This window comes from Cornus florida, unplaced genomic scaffold (assembly GCF_030987335.1).
Source record: "Cornus florida cultivar Cherokee Brave unplaced genomic scaffold, ASM3098733v1 CherokeeBrave_3.0.0_Hap2_Chr06, whole genome shotgun sequence".
Lineage (NCBI taxonomy): Eukaryota > Viridiplantae > Streptophyta > Magnoliopsida > Cornales > Cornaceae > Cornus > Cornus florida.
Window position 1 is genome coordinate 21,861,207 of NW_026775576.1, and position 15,673 is coordinate 21,876,879.

Consider the following 15,673-nt stretch of genomic DNA (forward strand, 5'->3'; position numbering starts at 1 on the left):
ATTTAGTCGAGTTGTGTACTCTTGGAATTTCCTCCTGGTCGATGTTTTCCAGTTTCAAGGTTTTTGGCCCTAGTTTTTGCCAAACTTGTTTTGGGCATAACTTTCTGATCGGGACTTAGTTTTTGAGGTTGTTTCTTCCGTTGTTCATATTTTATCATTTTGAATCTTTTTTGTTCACAAAGTTTTGCCATTTGAGCGCGTCTGCTCAAATTTTACTTTTTCGGACCCGGCGGGGCCCGTTCGGGGCACTTTTTGAGATTTTTATAAAAGGGGGGGTGAGATATTTCATTTTTCATTTTCTCCCCTCTTCATGCACGACCTGGAGCTCCCACGGCAGCCCAAGGGGTGCTGCCATCTTCTCTCTCCTCTTTTGGTTCACTTTTCCTTGATGGAAAGTCTTCGGCCTTAACGTTTGTTGTTCCCCTCGCCGTGCTCTACCTTTCCCCCTTATTAGAATTCAGTTTTGACCATTTCTTGAGTTTGGTTTTGAGGTCAAGTTATGATTTTCATGGGGCTTCTTGCGGATTCTTGTTCACGGTGTTGTCCCCGACAAAACCTCTTGGTATCGTCGAATTCGGAGCACTTTTATTTTGGTGGGCCTTTGGGATTTTCATCTCAAATTGAGGTAGGAGATGTTCTAGGTTTAAATTCTTGTTATATAGCATGCTTGTGATGCTTATACTACTTGTTTGCATGATTAAATATAAAATCTAGAGATTTTATTATTTATTTTTCTTGTACGGGATCTAATTTTCCCGGTTGCTCATGACTTGATTTAACATGTAGCATGATTTTATATTGCCCCTTGATATGCTCATTGTCGTGTATTAAAATTGGAACATTTGAATAAGTATTAAAGATTTTATTTAATATTTATCTTAGGTGAAAGATTAATTTACATGGCCTTAACTAGCTTGAAATTAATATGTGTTAGCATATTACATTAGGCCTCAGCATGCTCTTCAACATAGTTGAAATTGAAAGTAATTGGAGATGTTTTGAAAATTAGTAATTATTAATTAATTTGATTAATTAAATTGCCCCGAGTGCACTATTCACTCCTTTTGAATTCCGATTTGATTTTCTTGATTTACATGCCATATACCTTCACATATATTTGATTTAGAATATTCGGTGAGGTTTTGAAACCTTTAATTTAATTAAATTCCATGTTTAAGATTTAATCCTCATGGTGATATACAACTTGGAATTGAATTGTGGCATGCTCGAAAAATGAAGCTTTGGTGTGGTTGTTCACATATATTAAATTGGGATTAATTGCATGAGAATTGCAACTTTTAATTTATATTTAACTTTAGTGAAAGGTTAAGTCACATGGTATTAAATTGAATGAAATAAACTTGTAATGTGATATTACATTAGTCGTTGGCATATTCTCAAAGATATGTTAAATTGAGAGCATTTGGTTAAGTTTAAAAATCTAGAGATTTTAATTAAAAGAATTAATTAAAATCTATTTTGTGGTCCCATTAGCTTAATTAAGGTTTTAACTTGATATTTGTATTGGCCATGACTTGTTTACTAGTATATATTAATTTGGGACTATTAGAAGTTGTTTTAGAACCTTGGTAATTAAATTAGCATGATTTAATTAAAGTTCTACTTTGTTGTTCCAACAACCTAATTGAGTTTTAGAATGGATATAGGTGATGACCATACCATGTCCTTTAACATGTATTAAATTGAGGTTATTTGGAATTGAATCGGAATTTAGAGAATTTAATTGTGTTTATTTATTTAAATTCTTTCAATTTGCTCCATGATCTAGTTGTGTTTTAGAAGTGGTTTCTATATTCAAATCATAGACTTAAACTTGTTGTATATTTATTTGGTTATGTTTTGAACATTGGATAACATAGTTGCTATGTTTGTATTCTTGATAATATGTTTTCCTTATTGAATATATTGTTGCCTTGTGTAATGATTTGCACACTTCGTGTTTAACATCTTTCATGCATAGCGTATAACGAATCGCACACTGAAGATTCGACATTCATCATATCATAGTAGTTGTGGATTTAGAGCATGTATTGTATAGGTTTCCAAATTTAGTTGTGCTTAGTAGATAGTTGATTATCTTGCATATTCCTATTGATATATGCGTTGTTGCACAACTTGTTGATTTTGGAAACTTGGGGATGTCGTTGTTTGACTATGGCTAGGACGTGGTTCTAGTACGGGGGATAGTCCCTCTATATGGTCTAGTGCGCACATAGGGAGGTTACCCATGGGTTAGTAACCCTAAAGTAACTATGTTGTCGGTCTGATCTGGCGTGACGTCCGAGTATCCACTTTGTTTGATTTCGCATTTCATTTTCAAGTTGATAACTAGATGATGTTGTAACTTGTTGTTTCTTATTTGTCATTCCATTTTAAGTTACAGGATGTTAACTTTGCGAAATTGTGCTTTATGCGTTGTATTGGAAGTTCCAATGTTGGTTAAATTGCATCGATATTGAAAATCGTGTTTTGACGTTCTAATAAAGGTTAGGATTGATCCTATTGATTCATTTATAACATAGATGTTAGGTGGCATGAACCACTACTGTTATTTTGTGCTTTAGATTCTAAGTTGATGGCTTTGAGAACTTAAACCTTGTTGCATTGTATAACATGCTCTTTTGTTGTTGAATTGCATGGATAATGTGATTCTTGTTAACTTGTATTCAAATATGCTGTTGTCATGTTGTATGGTTTACTCTTGACCTAGTTCAATTGTATTGAAAATGCAATTCATGTTAATCTATGCTCAAGCATTCTTCTTGTCGTGTTCTGTGGATTATCCCTACCATGATTCGTTTCGAACACGTATGAGTATTCCTATCAATCCCATTCTTCCAAATCCACATCCCATAGATCTTCCCTCACATCCTAATCCATCAAGCTCCAAAGGAGTTGAAGGTGAAGTCATTTCTTCATCTACTCCCAACCTTGAGATAGCTTATGAGACAAGAGCGCCTTTTCCTGAACGTCTCAAGGGACCCTCTTACTTTGGTAAGTAAGGAGAGAAAATCCAAGACATGATGGATGTCTTTAAATAGGTAAAACTCAATATTCCTCTCCTTAATGCTATTAATCAAATCCCTGCCTATGCTAAATTTCTGAAAGACTTGTGCACTCAAAAGAGAAAATCAAAAAGCCTAGTCTCTAAGAAAATTTATCTTACTGAGCAAGTCAGTGCACTTATTCAGTATAGCATTCCTCCTAAGTTCAAAGATTTTGGTGCTCCTACCATATCTTGCATCATTGGAAACAATGTGATAGACAGGGCACTTCTTGATCTTGGAGCGAGTGTTAATCTTCTTCCTTACTCGGTGTATGAGCAATTAGACTTGGGATAGTTTAAACCCACAACAATGGTATTGCAACTTGCTGATCAATCTATAAAGCAACCACATGGGATCATTAAAGATGTTCTCATTAAAGTGGATAAGTTCTATTTTTCGATTGACTTTCTTGTCCTGGATACAGAACCTGTCCATGATCCCAATCGATGTACTCCTGAGATCCTTGGTCGTCCATTCTTAGCTACAGCGAATGACAACATTAACTATAGGACTGGGGCTATGGATATTTCTTTTGGGAACATGACGCTCAAATTAAACATCTTCAATGCCACTCCATATTCTTTAGAAAAAGATGAGTGCTTCTTTCTTGATGTCATTAATAAGGATTCAGTCACCATCTTTCCAACAAAAGATCATCCTCCTTTGATTTCGAATCTTTCTTGTCCTTCTTGTAAGTCTTTTCACAAACTTGAGCTTAAGCCACCACCGGATAAGCTTGAGTATTGTTTCATGGGTCTTGATGGAACCACATTGGTTCCTCCTGTTTCGAATTTCATAATCACCCAAATGACTGATTTTGGGATGAGGGAGGTAGTTGAGTTGTTGGATACAGGCTAAGGAGTGGTGTACAGTCGAGCTATCGACATTAAACTTAGTATGCTGTCGAGCTATCGATGTTAAACTTAGCATTTGTAGGTTTGTACCATAGTTTATTTTTATTCTTTTCAGTTCTTCTAGGTTTTTAGTTTATTCTTGTATTTTTTGATTAGGTTAGTTTAGGTTTGTTTTTATTAAAAAAAAAAAGAATGTTAGTTTCTTTGTGTACTTTTTTTTCTTTTCTTTTTAGATTAGGTTAATTTATGTTAATTTTAATTATAAAAAAAAAAGAAAAAAAAAATTGACTTGTGCATGATATATATATATATATATATATATATATATATATATATATATTTGTTTTACTCCATATACTTGATACTATGATGTGTGTTATGGAGTGTGATTATTTTGTCAGGTACAAAGGACTAAGTTTGGGGGTGAGGTGCCGATTTCATTCCTCTGAACTATCAATTCTTGATCCTTGCTAGTTCTGTGTATTTGGTAATATTTTTCTAACTCTACATCTGTTTTCACATATTGAGGACAATGTGCATCTTAAGTTTGGGGGTAAGGCAGTGCTTTTTAAAATTTTGTTGTCGATATATTGTGCACAAGAAGATGCAATTTAATTGTTTAAGCATGATTTTGAGTCTGTTGATTGTTGTGATGTCTATATGCAGTCCGATATTGGTTAAAAATTGCTTGTATGCTTAATTCATGTTGAATTGGGATTTTTGAAAATTTTTGATATCAATTGGTGGCCTGTGGTCCACTTTGTCAGGATGATTACTATTTGACGATTTTAATCTTTAAAGTACTTCACTTTGCACATGTTCACACTTATATGCATTCTGTGGGGTATAAATTTGAAATCTTATTTTGATTTGTATTAAACTAAGATGAGCAGGTGAATTTGATGATTTTGAGAATCAAGGTATAAAAAAAAATGATAGAAATAAAATGGTATGTATGCAATGAAAAAAAAAAAAAGTTCTTCACCAATGTGAAAGGAAAAAAATAAAATAAAAAAAGTTCTGCACCAATGTGAAAGAAACAAATGAAAAGAAGAGAAAAAAACAGGGGTCAAGTTTGGGTCTGTACTTAGATTACTTGAACAATTAAGTCCTTAAGGGTGTCTCAACACCTGATGCCCTAAAACCAAATGGTTTGGGAGTCATTGGCTGAAAGTTCGTTACATAAGAAGTTTAGGTTGCCTAGATTACTTGAGCAATTAGGTCCGTAGAGGTGTTTTAACACCTATTGCCCTAAAGCCATTTGGTTTGAGAGTCATTGGTTAAAAAATCATGACAAGAGTGATTTAGAATGCTTAATAGACTTGAGCATTACATAGTACCCTCTTAAAGAAAAAAAAAAAGAGTTGAAAAAATTGAGTGATGAATGAAAAATGCATACCTGGAGAAAATTAGGGAAAATACCTTGGGGATCAGAATTTGAAATGTTTCTTGTGAATTGAGGGATAACATGAGTGAGATGTAAGTATGGATGGTAAGCCACATGTTTAAAATTGTAAGTTCACTATTAAAAAGGATTTTGGGGGTCGAGATTGTTAAACATGTGATTAAACTGACATATGGGGACTATGGCTATTAATATGATATTGAGAGTTAGAGATTTTTCCTGTTTAATATAGCTCCTTATACTTATGGTAGTTGACTGATTGATACATTGCTAGGACATTATGATATGAAAATAGATTTGAATGAGCTTACCATGCAATTAAGGCACTAATTTGAAGTTTGTGGGTATCTTCACTAGAAACCCTCAAGAGACTATAACTCGTCCACTAGGGGTAACCTAGGGGTTTAAAGGCTTGTTTCATCGGCTAAATATAGCCGTAATTCCCACAAAAATAGCTTTTTAGTTCTGTACTGCTAAGGGACTAGCAATATGTAAGTTTGGGGGTGTGACGAGCGCTGAATATTGCATATTTGAGCCCCAAAATATACGTATGTTAAGACCTAATGTGATACTTTTATCCATTGTTAGACTGATTTCTATGTATTTTGTGTTTTTAGGTGTTTTCATAAAGAAGCAGTTAAAACCGGGCTTTTATGATGAAAAGAATGATAATAAAGTTTACCGCGTTGTTGTTGGTGATCCGAAGCAAGCTAGGAGCCAAAATAGTGAATTTTGGAAGAGTTTAAGTTCAGAAGCTTGAGCTTCAATTTTATGGCTCGAACATAAAACATGAAATTCCACCAAGGCATTGAAGCTCGAGCCTTGCACCTTCAAGCTAGAGCCTTAACAAATGGTGCATGAGCCCAACCATAAGGGCTCGAGCCTTGACCCTCAAGCTTGAGCATACGGTGTCGGAATTTGAAGAGTTGATTTCCAAGCTCCCAGACCTTGTGCTAAACCTCAGGGATCGAGCACTAACACCTAAAGCTCGAGCCTACAACCCCAAAGCTCGAGCCCAACACCTTGGGATCGAGCACCATGAAAAGTGGATTGAGCACCATCAATAAAAAGATGTTCCAAACAAATTTTGCACCCAGAGCTCAAGCCTGAGCTTTAAGGCTCGAGCACGAATCAAAAAGTTCGAGCACCAACACTTCCAGCTCGAGCATAGCTGAAAACTCTGAACATGCTTTAGTATTTTGTCGATAACTTTTGTCTCAGAACTCCAAATTAAGCAAACTTAGCGGGTTTGAAAATAAGACTCGAAGCCTGATGTTTTTATCTTTAATAGCCATCTCCAAATTGGCAATCTAAATGTGTCAAAATCGTATTGCAAAGTTAGACAAAGTTGCTGGCAGGTGATGCTCGAGCCTGAACCACAAAACTCAAGCCTGGGATTCTAAAGCTCAAGCTTGGACATCTTGGAAGTCATAAATACATACGGAAATGACCAAAAATCATATTTCTTTGTTTCCTTATGGGCCCAGATTACCCAGAAGACCTAAAAGCCCATCCAACCCTTATTAGAAGTTAATTCTTCTATAAAAGGAGGCACAAGGCCATCATATCAGCTCTTTTCCATATTATCCATCGATTGCTCTCTCTCATATCTCTCTCTCACGGCGGCTTTTAGGGTTTTGAAGAAGAAGATCCAAAAGGAGTTTTGGCGGTACATGGCGATGAAGACCACAACAACATAGATGATATCTTGCATCGTCATGAGTAGCTAATTCCTATCTTAGGGCATTGATGTAGCCCAAATCCGAATACTATGGTTTGATTGTTCTGTACTTTGGGAATTTAATATATTATGTATTTTGATTGCATGATTTTGGGTAATTGGGCCAACTCAATTGGTGTTTAATGAATTAATAGTTTTTGACTAGTTATTACCTTGTCTTAAATATAACTGCTCATAAATTATTTTCAACCTATTCGTATGGACGATATCTGGCGGAGCCCTGTTAGATATAAGAATGGAAATCACGCAATGGTGTTTAAACCTTTTTCATGAATGAATGTTTTCATAGTCTCTGCCTAGGGAAGACGAGTTATACTACAAAATTAGTTAAAAGTATGTAGGTAGATAATTCGTGCAAACTGAAGATTGGTTATAGTTAATTAAAATTTATGAAACATCTTTCTTTAATCTGAATTAAATGAATGTTATTGAGTTTAATTCCATATTATGCATAATTATTGAAATCCCGAGATTGAGTAGTTGACTATAGTATGATGTTCGTGGTGAAGTCAATCCCTAAGTATTTCTTCTCTTGATCTCAATCCTTTTATTCCGTTTATTTTCCTTTATATTATTGAATTGCAACACAACACGCAAATCAAATCTCTTTGTAAATTAAAGTAGTATTAATTGAAGACTCGATAAACCACCACAGTCCTTGAGGTTCGACAACCTCAACATAGCCCTATCCTACAAGGATTCGTTCTATTGCGAGTGGTATTTTATTATTGATAAATAAAAACACACATCACATGTATGGTCGTAAGTCTTTGAATCCTACTCTTGTCCCATTGAATTTTAATCTTGAATTGGTTGTTCATAATCCAAGGGGAAAGGGTAATTCAAGTGACTCTATTTCATCAATGGATAACCATAATGAGGACCATGTTGAAGACCTTAGTCACATCGACCAACAAGGCATTTTTCACCCTAATGTGCAACAACATAATAACATTCAAGTACCATTAGGCATGCCTAGAGTTTTTGTTCCACAACAACAAGGCTAAGTCCCAATGGAATGCCAAGGCCATTCTTTGTACCACCACCCCCACCTTCCGTTGTTCAAGCAAATCATGGAGCTTATATAGAACCACCGATTGTGAATCCTCCCCATGTTTTAAGAGACCATTATGTGCCCAATGAGTATAATATGATGAGCACTGAAAAGTGCGTATTTAAATCCCTTAAACTTAGGCATTCTAGTACCTTTATCTATCTTACTTTACCGTTTTAGATTGATTTTGTATTATTTCCTTTTTCAGGCACTTATCCCGAAAATAAGCTAACCTAGCCAAATAAGAGTTTAATTGAAGCAATTATGGGATTAATCAAAGAAAGGAGCAAAGTGGAGAAAGAAGGAAGCAAATGAAGCCAAATGTGGCAAGCAGCAAAGTTCGATCGATCCAAGTTCAAGGTTCGATCGATCGAACAATGATCGATCTCAGCACTTCAAGATAGATCCAAGCCTTGACCCAAAAGCATAAAGTTCCAAAAGTTCGATCGATCCAACACCATCCTTCGATTGATCGAAAACTTTTGTCCTTATTCAAATGATTGATCTTATCCACAGCTGTACCACCCACTAACCATTTTTGTCCTTTTCCCATAAATATCTCGGATTTGTCTTTTTCCAAAAAGCTCAGCCAGTTGGATCGATCCAGCCTAAGTTCGATCGATCTCACTTACTTTCGATCGATCCAAGTTCAAGATTCGATTGATCGAACTTCCTCCAGTGCGAAAAAGTTAAAATTCCATCTAATTGAAAGTTGTTCTTTATTCAATCATTAGGGAATATTGTGTGCACGACCCCAGCTCATTTTGGGTGTCATTTTAACCTACCTATATAAGGATAAGGATTGCTTTTACAAGGGGGAGCCAACATTTTTTTTTTCTTCATATCATCTCTTGGAGAGGAAGTTTAGAAGAGGAGGAGGCTAGAGACACCATTGGAGACTTTTCATCAACAAGGAGCAAATTTCAACCATGGAATTAGCCCTCAAGGGTTAGAGCATCATCACCATGAGTGGCTAGACATCCTCTTGGGGCTAGAGTTAGCCCCAAACATGCTTTCTATATCTTAATCTTGTGTATTATTGAGGGATTAGTGTTGTAATTAATGTTTTGACACTTTTATACATATAGATCTTGTTTATTCAATGATTTATGTGGTTTAATGCTTCTAATCAATCATTTCATTCTATCTATATGTCTATGTATGCTAGAATAGATGTTCATGTGTTTACCTCTATTCCTTGTGTAATTGATGCATGTCTATGCGTATTAATGCTATGGATTTAGGGATTGTCAAAACATTGTGCTTAAAAGAATGCTCTTGTGATTTTCTAGATGGTCCATACTCACTTCTCAATGGATTATGTCTCTCCCTTAGCTTAGTTAGTTTAATTTCATGCCATTAGTTTAATTGTAGTGTAATGATAGCATAATTGTTAGATGAGAGGAGAATCCATGCTAGTTGTTTGATGTTCCATACTTTTGAATGCAAGTAGCATATGTCTCTAACCTTGTGGTGTGTTTGGCTTGTGAGCTTAATGAAAGGATTAATGACTTGCTAGGTATATTATGCTTCTCACATTCTATTTAGACAATATATACTTAATTGCTAGATATATTGTGCTTTTCACATGTTGATTAGACAATGTATGCTTAAATTGGTCACCCTTACTAATTGAATCAACCAAGCACACACACATAAATATTGCAACACACTTTACCCTCATTAGTCACTAGTTGGAAGTGTAGAAAAGCATTGCTTGGTGGTGACCTCTAAACCCCAAGATCTCTCTCTCTCTCTTGCTTACTTTTGTGTGGCGCTTATATGAGAGCATGAGCGAAAACTTAATGCACTGATCTTTATCATCTAAAATTGGTAGAAATGTAGGTTGAAGGAAGAATGTAGGCTTGTATCAAGTTGATAATTCTAATGATATAGTCGCCGAAGTGAAGTCGCTATCCCGAAGGTTTGATTAATTTTTGATCAACTAAAACTCGGCTCATCAAGTGTTTTCCTCCCCTAATCACTCATCATCCTTTTAATGAATCATGCGTAAATTGTTCTAGTGTTTGGCATTCCACTTCCAATTGTCCTCATGAACATGCGCATAATGAACACTATGAGCAAGTTAATGCCGCTTTTATTAACCAAAGGAATAATCCCTATGGCACTCACTATAATCCCGGGTGGAGGAACCATCCAAATTTCTCTTAAAAAAGCCAAGAGGAAGGCTTGAACCCTCCCAAAGTGGTTTCCAAAGCAAATATGTTCCATCCTCTATGCACGGCCATGGTTCCCAAGGTTATCATTCATCTTACCAAGCATCAAATGGAAATCAATTTTTCAACTCTTATTTTCCAAACCAATCATCATATTCTCAAGGAAACTCAAGAAGTCCTACATTTGAAGAGAAAGTTTTATCTGCTTTGGGTACTTTAGAGGCAAATACTTAATTACTTCATTCTCACTCCCAGTCGATTGCAAAGCTAGAAACCCAAGTCGGGCAAATAGCTAGCACGTTGAATGCAAGGGAGAAAGGAAAAATGCCTTTGAATTTCCCACTGAAGTAGCAATTTGTTGTGGAGACCAATTCCTCTTCAGAAGGTCATACACTTGAATATGTGAATGCGGTGAACATTTTGAGAAGTGGAAGAGTTATTGACAATCAAGTTGGTGTTTCCAATGAAGAGAGTGAACCGGTGCAACTTAGTGTTGACACCCGTCCCGTCTCACATCCCACTCCTCCTTTATTAAATGTGAAAAATCCCATTGTTAAAAATGCTTCAAAGAATGTTTTTGAAAAAGCTTTTGAGCCTAAAGCTCCATTTTTGAATGCTTTAAAAGTATCCACCTCTCTTGAAAAGTAATAAAACAAGGCTAATGAAATCATTGATGTGTTTAGGCAAGTAAAAATTAATCTACCTCTCTTGGATGTAATTTGATAAATTCCGGCTTATGCCAAATTTTTTAAAGATCTTTGCACCCTTAGGAGGAAAAACAAAAGCCAAGCACCGAGAAAAGTTGTTTTAACTGAACAACTGAGCTTTATCTTGCAACACAACACCCTCCCAAAATTCAAAAACCACGGTTCACTAACCACTTCATGCACTATTAGTGATCATGTTATCAATCGGGCTCTTTTGGATTTAGGAGCGAGTGTGAATCTTCTTCCCTATTTGGTTTATGTTCAATTGGGCTTAGGTGATTTGAAACTGATGTTGGTAGTTTTATAACTAGCCGATCGATCAATTAAGAAGCCCCGGGGTATCATTGAAGATGTTTTGATTAAAATTGACAAGTTCTTCTTTCCGGTCGATTTCGTTGTCATTGACATGGAGCCAGTTCCAAATCCTAAGAGCCAAATTCTCGTTATCCTTGGCTGTCCTTTCTTTGCTACCGCCAATGCCAATATCAATTGTAGGACAGGGATAATAAAGATCTTATTTGGTCACATGAAAGTGAAGTTGAACATTTTTAATCTAACCCCCAACTTTATGGACAAACATAAAGACATTTATGTTGTTGAAAAATGTTTTGCAAATGAATTAAAAAAGAATGAGTCCTTGCTTTGTGTTGAAAATCTAAATGGTTTGCCTTTGACAGAGTTTCCAAAAGATATTGTTTTCAAGTCTAATGTTGAATGGGTATAGAAGCCCAAAAGTTTTGTTAACCAAAGGCCATCAATTTTACTTGAACCAAATCCAACAATTTCCTTAGGGACTAATTTGTTGGGTTGTGTTTGAAGTTCCATTCACCCCATCAAGAAGGGGATGCCTACCATGATCTTTGAGCTGGGCTAAAAGAGCCCAAAGTCTTGCTAGAGACTTTAAACACTAGTACTTCATAGGGTTTTTTAACCCTATTCCTCCCTTATTTATTTTTATTTTTTAATTCTTGTGTTGTCTAGATACAATGTGGGATCATCAATGTTGTTTTGAGGTTTTGATAGGGAATGTATGCACTTTCATCTTCAAATTAAGCATTTAGTGCCTGCTCGATCGATCATAAGAGCATTTTCAATCGATCGAACATCTTTGCAGTCATTTCTCTGCAGATTTTCATGTCTCTATCCCATCGTTCAAGATTCTCAGCAGATTTTCAGCTCTCCGTTTATCGTTCGAGCTTTCTGTTCGATCGTTCCAAGTAATCTTCGATCGATCCAGTGTTCCTGTGAATGATCGCACTTTCATACTTAGAAAACTTTTGAAGCTCTGAAAATTTCAGGTCCTGTCCCATCTTTCGAATTTCTCTATAGATTTTCAGTTCTCTGTCCATCATGCCAACCTTTGATCGATCGAGATTTGATCGATCATGGTATGATCGATCGAAAAAAAAAAAAACTTTCAAAGTGGGATTCCGTCTTGCTAGAGACGTTAAACTTAGCAATCATTGTGCATATTTCTTGCATTTTTGTTTCTTTACATGCTTTCATAAATAATAATAATAATAATAATGAAAAACATAAAAAAAAAATTTCAACATTGTGCCCCTTTGTGTAGTTATGCATACTTTATAATTTATCTTAGGCTTAATATCATATCTCTTTTCCATCTTGTGCTATGTTGCATTAGAATGCTTGATTTACTTATCTTATCCAATTTGATATTTGATGTGAGTTTGCTAGTGTGGTTATTCAAGTAGGTTGTTAATTCCAAGTTTGGGTGTGTACTTTTTCCAAATGGATCATTACCGAGTTTCATGTCTTTGCTACCACGATATATTCTTTTCATCTTTTCCATTGTTCTCATTGCACATTGAGGACAATGTGCGGTTTAAGTTTGGGGGTAGGGTGGCTTTGTTGCATTATATTTAAAGTTTTGATCTTTAAATGTATGATTGAGATTTGAGATCGATGTTAGCCATGATTTTGATATTTTGAGGACCATATTGCTTAAAATTTAAAAATTGTTTGACTTGAGAGTTCAATACTCCTGTATGGCTTGGGGATTGCCATTTAGGAGTAAATTTTTTGAAAGATTCATATCTTGCTTGCACTTGTGTCCCACATCATCTTGATTTTGTGATTGTTTTGAGATTCACTCTAGGATTCAACACTTACACAGGCGGACACTAGCATTCATTTGTGGGGTACATGCTTTGTTGATTATTAATTTGGTTATATCCCAATTGAGCTAGTAGTGCATGGAAAGCTTTCATTCTTGACAAAGGTGGATAATAAACCATTTTCACTGAGTAGCTAGGATTCTAGCCTCATCAAGCACTGAATTTCTCGCGCCGAAAGGTGGAGGGCCCAAACTCTAGGTTGATAACTTGTAAAAAAAAAAAGAAGCAAGTTTGCAAAAGCAAATAAAAAAGTAAGGACTTTTCCTAAAAAGTGAGAAGTGGGAAATGATTGGATGGAGGTTATTTTGATTTGTAGCCTAGTTGATTTGAATTTGTAAGTCCTTAGGGGTGTTTAAACACCTAGTGCCCTAAAGCTGTCCAGTTTGGGAGTTATTGGCCTAACATTCGACCTTATGAATCGCTAGAAAGCTTAATAGATCACTACATTACACCATGCTTCCATCTTTGATCCTTAGGGTTAGTAAACAATAAAAAAATAATAAAAATAAAAAATAATCGAGTAGAAAGAATAAGTGCACCTAGATGAATAAAGCTTTAATAAAATGTTCATTCTTTGTCTTGATGATCGGTATTAGATTTGTGTGCTAGCTTGAGACTGGATGTAATCATTTCTTTAGTTAGCTTAGATAGCAACATATTTGATGCCGGTTCACTTAAAAATGATTCTAGAGTTATTTTAATTTGGATGATCATTTTCTTGATGTGTGGAGGACCATACTTGCTTGCTTGATGTTGAAATTTTGGAAGATTGCTTGGAAATGGTTGAAAAATTGCATACTTGAGGTAGTTTTCTTTCAATGCTTGTTTCGAATATTGGTGCTTCTTTAGTGAGAAATAACTTAATGTTTGTGGGTATCATATATAAAAACCCTCACGAGACTTCACTCGTCCACCAGGGTAACCTTGGGGTTTAAAAGGCTTGTTGCATATGCTAAATGCAATCGTGTTCCTTACGAAAGTGGCGATATCCATTTATTGTTTTTGAGTTTATAGTTGTTTAGTTATTCATTTCTTTCTTTACTTTATAGTTTATTGCTAGGGACTAGCAATATTTAAGTTTGTGGGTGTGATAAGTGTTGAAAAGTGCGCATTTAAATCCCTTAATCTTGAATATTCTAAGACCTTAATCTATCTTATTTTTTCATTTTATTTTAATTTCGTGTTATTCTCTTTTTAGTCACTTATCTCCAAAACATGTTAAATCAGCTGAATTAGAGCCTTGGGGAAGCAAAATGATGAAAAAGCCCTCTTCGATCGATCGAACCAAGCTATGATCAATCGCATTGCGATCGTTCCAACCCTGCCATGATGGATTGAACCCTTGTCCTTATCCTCAGGAAAATTTCCTATTCGATCGATCCAACCTTTCATCCGATCGATCGAACCTTTTGATCTTATCCTCATAACCACTTTTTATCCTTTTTCTAAAAATTTCTCATCCTTTGTCCTTATCCAAATAATTGTGCTGCCTTACTTCGATCGATCAGAGCAACCATTTGATCAATTGAACTACCTCAAAATGCGTGCAAAATAGATTTCAAGCTGAATTGAAGGTTTGTTCGTAGTGCAATCATTTAGAAGTCCAAGTGTACGAGGTCTGACAATTGGGTGTGACATTTGAACTACCTATATAAGGAATTTGGCTATTTTTAGTAAAAAGGTTGGTTAGTTAGAGGGAGAATTGGCTAGAGATTAGAAAGAGAAATTACATTTTGGGAAAGTTCTTCCATTCTTCTAGGGTTTCCACCAAGAACACCAAGGGAGAAGGATGAATTCAACCATGGAGAAAGCCTTTGAGGGTTGGATGACAACAACAATGAGTGGCTAGACTATTCTCTTGGGGCTAGAGATAGCCTTAAGCATGCCTCCTAAACTTTGATATTTGTAATTAATGGGATTTGTGTTATAATTTTTATTTTGACCTCTTATATATATAAATCTTGTTTGTGCATGATTTGTGTAGTTTAATACTTCCAATTGATCTTTTAATTCTATTCATATGCCTATGTATGTTAGAATGAATGGTCATGTGCTTTACATTTGATTCTTTACATTTGATGCATGTCTATGTGTATTACAATGATTGGTCTAGTGTGGGTCAAGGCATGGTGCTTAATAGATTAGTCGTGTGGTTTATTTGATGGTTCATACTTATTTCTTGATGGATTATTCCACCTCCTTAGTTTAATTAGTTTAATTTTCATTTCGTTATCATAGTTATAATGTAATTGCTTTAATTTCCTAGATAGGTGGACATTTCATTCTTATTGTTTGATGATCTATGCTTATGAGTACAAGTAGTATATCTCTCTAAATTCTTGAGTGTGTATTAACTGTGGGCTTATGGAAGGATTAATAGCTTAATTTGATATGTTGTGCTGTTCACTAGATTGATTAGACAATGTATGCGTGCTTGGCCATCCAAGTTTAATATTTCAATTAATGGCATACACTTTGTTTACAACATATAATCCCCCTAATTTATTAAATATTAAATGTCTAGGAAGG

General features: G+C 35.4%; 1 pseudogene; it reads left to right on the top strand.

The window, feature by feature from the left end:
• Positions 1-3,377: 3,377 nt before the first annotated feature.
• LOC132313865 (endoplasmin homolog) overlaps positions 3,378-15,673 on the top strand; it is a 48,097-nt pseudogene continuing 35,801 nt past the window's right edge.